The 5,253-nt window shown below is 44.2% G+C and overlaps 1 long non-coding RNA gene across 1 annotated transcript; it reads left to right on the top strand.

Moving 5' to 3' along the window:
• Window positions 1-435: 435 nt before the first annotated feature.
• LOC137559409 (uncharacterized) lies at window positions 436-4,510 on the top strand. The gene is made up of 2 exons (XR_011029793.1): window positions 436-506; window positions 4,219-4,510. It is a non-coding gene; the product is annotated as an uncharacterized lncRNA (long non-coding RNA).
• The last annotated feature ends 743 nt before the right edge of the window (window positions 4,511-5,253 follow it).

Raw genomic sequence — 5,253 nt, 5'->3', positions numbered from 1 at the left:
ACACTGATGTGCCAGGTAATGTCCATGCTTCCCTATGGCTCAAGTGGGCGATGTTACAGTTTAACAGTGTGCTGACCAGAAAGCTGGTATGGGGTAATGACCATTTTCAAAATAGAGGATGGATAATTCCTTCATCACAGTGGACAAACAGGACGCGGGACAGGAGAAAGAGATGGAGGAGTAGACTACACGGTAGGTAAGTAATACTTGTGTATGTTTATTTTGACTTTTAATTTTCAGTTCAGGTTTTCTTTAAGGTTCACTTAAAAGATACACACCAATGTCAATCTCGACACAATCATTATCCTATATAATAAAACCCCTGTGTCTCTGCGTCCTGTCCCTGTGTGTGTGTGTGCCCCTGCTTCCAAACTTGACAGTTTGCTGTCTGAGAACCTCATTGCATTGTGGGAAATAACAGCTTTTTCCAACTGCCAAGCAAGCAACATCTCCCTGTGTGCATATACTTTAGACAGCAGTGGGGGACGGGTGAGCTGGGCGCGTCGGTACGTGCGTTGCCGAGGTTTAGCGGACGTGGCCTAGCGCCCGTTTTAATGGGCGGGCCCTTTTACTAGTCTGTAATAACCATGTAGTCAGCCTGTAAAACATATAGGGCTTGATTCACAAAGTCTTGCTGACTTAAAGCACAGCCACGCTATGCTTTGTGCGAGTTTTACAGCGCATAAAACTTTACGAGCGCTATAATAAATGTTTGTGCGTTACGGTGGTGCAACACATATTTTTACGCATGCTGTGCCACGTTAACACGTGTAAACATTTGTTATAGCGCGCGTAAAGTTTAATGCAGGGTAAAACGCACAAAGCATAGCGCAGCCGTGCTATGAGTTTGCACGGCTTTGTGAATCAAGCCCATAATCAGCTATTCTACATTTTATCATGCACCATGAATTATTACAACTTTATTATTACTCTGTTCCTGCTGTGCATCCTTGCACAGAAATGGTAGTCCTCTCAATTGATAGAGTGGTCTCTTCTTAAGCACTCTACATCTGCCCTCTTGGACCTGTTCCAGTTTGTGTCGGGAAGTCGAAGTTGACAGAATGCCTCTGGTGTAAAGAGAACAAGCTGGATAATCGGAAAGCCCTTCCCCCTCTTGACCTTCTTCTAAACTCCAGAATGAGCTCCAGACCAACGAGAATTCCCAAGGACCCCTCCCATCCAGGCTTCTGTTACTTCAGGGCCAGACGGCTCCCATCGGGTCGGTGACTCCAGGCCATCTCCACCAGGCCATCTCCACCAAGACTGCTAGGCATAGGAACACTTTTTTCCCCACCGCTGTCAATCTCTTAAACTCTCTCCACCCCCTCCCACCTTAAGCGGTCGCTCTCTCTTCTCTTCCTCCCTAGGCCGCGGCCATTGCTGCTGCAACCAGGAGGCTGTTAGTATTAACCCGTTTTCATTGGTAGGTTTCATTGATAATATTATTGAAAATCTGTTTCGGTCCTCTTTCTACTTTGCGCTGAGGCCATTGCTGCTGCTTCCCAGCGGCTGTTATTGTTAACCTCCTTTTGCTGCTACGTTGTACCACAGCTGCTATTAATGTTAAACTGTTACTATGTGCCAAGGCTGCTATTATGTCAATCTGTTTTGTGTCTTTCTTTTACTCTGTACCTTGGATATGCCAAGAACAATTCCAGGCTTGACGAATAAAATCAATTCTGATACAGAATCAGCGAGATAACTAACATGTGAGGAGCTAAGAAGTAGGGCAGAAATATACAGAGCAAAATTCTGGTACCTAAGCTTAAAGAGACTCTGTAACAAATTGTTTATCTTTATTTCTTCTATGCTATAAGTTCCTATGCCTTTTCTAATGTGGTCTGGCTTACTGCAGCTTTTCCTAATTGCACAGTAGCTGTGTTATCTCTGTTATATGATCTAATCTTCTCTCTATAGTCGGCACAGTCAGGCTGAGGCAGTCAGACTGGAATGTGCAGGGCTGCTTGTGATTAGCTAGAAGCTGTACACACCCCCTGCAGGCTCTGTGTGACTAACACACTCTGCTTAGCTGAGCCTATTAGAAGCTGGTTAGTTTGTTTGTAAACACTGCCTAAAACTGGCAATTACAAGCCAGGTTTGCAGCAGAGAATGGCAGAAACAGCACAGAGGGGACCAGGAGCACATAATGAATAGAATGGTATGCTTTTTATTGTAAGAATTTCAGAGTACAGATTCTCTTTAAACTCAAATGATGCTAGCGGATCCAAATGACACCACCAAAAACAGAGATGGTCAGTTCCATGTATCCTGAGATTTATGGGTGTGTCCCTAACCCAAACAAGGTCAATCTCATTGAGTGGTCCCTACACTGGCAGTGGATGCAATTGCATCCTACACATACAATCAGAGTAAGATAGATATCTAGTTGGATAAAAAGTAAAACAAAATCTTGAGTGGGGACTTACCTGAGGTCAACCACAGGGCCAATGGCTCCAAATCTGATGGGGGTGCATTTAATCATCAGGGAAAGACCACCAGCAGAATCTCCTTGTGTTATTGCACTCACTGTGTCAGTTGTTGCAAAGAATTGGAGGTCCACTCAATTATGGCATCTGCACCCCACAGTTATTCCCAACAATTTGAGAAATGGACACCACTCACCCACCCAATTAAGAAACTACACCCACTGCAATGTCTTATAAAGACTTGCAGTCATGTCACCCTAGATGGACTTTATCACAAATCCCCATCACCAGTGGTGTAACTTCAATTTACAAGGCCCCATAGGCAACATTGTTATGGAGCCCCCCGACATATGCACCCTCTGCTTTTTCCCCACGATGGAGAAGGGTAAATACACATTGACATAGAAGGAGCAGTGCACACAGACAGAAAGGCCTTAGTTCAATAAAGAGGTGTTTTCTCATAGTATCTATTACCTTTTTAGAACCAAGTAAGGGAAAAAAATACTAAGAAATAGGTAAGAAAATTAATATCAAACTTAAAGGAACACTATCAAACCATGGGCTTGATTCACAAAAAGGTGCTAAGTGTTAGCATGCCTGTGAAAAGCTCATTAGCACGCCTAAAGAGACTTTGCGCTCCCCGACAAAAAGATTGTGTGCACAAAGTTTGCGTGGTGCGTGCGAAACGTCGCATAGGGTGCGACTATAACGTATAGCGCTAAACTTTGCACGCGATCAATAAAAGCTTTGGGCTTGCTAACTGCTTAGCACCCTAGTTAGCACACCCAAAGCTTTTAGGCGTGCTAACTGAGTTAGTACTCTGGTAATTTAAAAGGCATTTTATTGACAAGTTAAAAAATATCACCTAGGAGAAAACTTGGGAGAAAAAGTGAATTGCATATGGACCAGGGTCTCTTTCATCATCATCATCATTTTCTTCTTTCTCCTCTTCGAACTTCTGATGCTTGCCACCGTCCCTTCTTGCTCCTTCTTATGCTGGTTGTGTGTTATAGAGTGGAATGTCACCCTCTTCCCGCTCCACCCTCTCTTCCTCTCCTCTTCCATCACCATTTTCCATCAGGTCACTTAGGGTACTATCAAGCAGAAAGATGATGGGTATGACGTTAATACATGCACACATTATTAATTGTGCAGCTCTGTGCGGCAAACAATGTGCGTTTCAAGATGTGCCAGAAGTATCAGTATGTAGTAGGATTCGCACAGCCCTGTAGCTAAATGGAGTGTGATCACCCGAGGGAGGTTGAGATACCACCTCCTTAGCAATCCAAAGTCCAAGAGTGGGTCTGCACAATCCTTTAATCCTCTGCTGTGCATCCGTTCTTCAAAAATTTGGTGCCGTTACAGCTCCCACTTTTGTCTGTGATTGTTTGGCAAATTATTTATGACCACAACCTGGGCCTTTCTTGTGAAAATGTTCAGTATATTAGAAAGGCCCAATTCGCCATGAGATATAACTTTGTATTCTTGCTTACTAATCCCTAACCTGGACCGTTGTCAGGATAGAGGGAACATTTGATAGGGCAAAACAATGTAACATTTTTCAGGAAAATCTGCTGCCGTCAGCCAGAAAGTTGCCAATCAGAAGAACTGAGATCAAATTACAGTTGTGATTAGTCACAGATGAGGGGTATTAGACAGGCTAAACTATCTAAACACATACAGGGTGCAATTCTCTATGTTTTACTTCCGTCCTGTGCTAGAGTTAAGGTCCACTTTAAGTTTTGCTATTAATTATAAAATGAAAAAAAAGTATTTATTTGTATTTGTTTAGAGCTACATCTGCTAACTCAACTGGTGTATCAAGTGAAGTTTCAGAACTTAAAAAAAGAAGACAGAGGAAGCTGGATATTTTCGAGTTGCAAGCAAGTTCAAACAGATGGCAGTATTCTTTAAGCAAGCTGACAGAAGACTTCAAGGAAGTCCAGAAAAACAGAGGATGCTATCAAGATGACGAGACTCTTCAAACAAGATGCCGAAGAAGAAAGAATCAGCTTGAAGAACCAAGAGAAGCAAAATCCCAAAGATGTCTATCAACATCAATATAAATTAGAAGTTTTACTGTAGATGTTGCTGTGATTTGTTTTGCTGTTTTGTTTATATATTTTTTTTTAATGAAGAAGACCAATGAGCAAGAGGTCTGTTAGAAGCTTTGTGATGAGGGACCTTTTATATCTTTTAGCAATGCTGAAAGATGTGAGACTGCTAAACCATGCTAGAGGAATCCACACATTCTATTGGTTTTTCCAGCTTGTTGCCATACCCTAGGAACTGGTATATTGATATTCTAATGAACCGCTTGCCATGTTTTCACTAAGGAGTTTTTGTGAATTTTGTGTGGTTCATCTGATATTAACCACTTGAGGACCCACCCTTTACCCCCCCTTAAGGACCAGCGCTGGTTTGATTGATCTGTGCTGGGTGGGCTCTGCAGCCCCCAGCACAGATCAGGGTGCAGGCAGGGAGATCAGATTGCCCCCCTTTTTTCCCCCCTATGGGGATGATGTGCTGGGGGGGTCTGATCTCTCCTGCCTGCTGTGGGTGGCGGGGGGGGCACCTCAAAGCCCCCCTCCGCGGCGAAATCCTCCCCCTCCCTCTCCTACCTGGCCCCCTCCTGGAGATCCGGCTGCACAGGACGCTATCCGTCCTGTGCAGCCAGTGACAGGCTGTCTCCTGTCACATGGCGGCGATCCCCGGCCGCTGATTGGCCGGGGATCGCCGATCTGCCTTACGGCGCTGCTGCGCAGCAGCGCCGTACAAATGTAAACAAAGCGGATTATTTCCGCTTGTGTTTACATCTAGCCTGCGA

Source organism: Hyperolius riggenbachi, chromosome 1 (assembly GCF_040937935.1).
Source record: "Hyperolius riggenbachi isolate aHypRig1 chromosome 1, aHypRig1.pri, whole genome shotgun sequence".
NCBI lineage: Eukaryota > Metazoa > Chordata > Amphibia > Anura > Hyperoliidae > Hyperolius > Hyperolius riggenbachi.
Note: the sequence above shows the minus strand (reverse complement) of the source record. Positions and strands in the feature narration are given on the sequence as shown.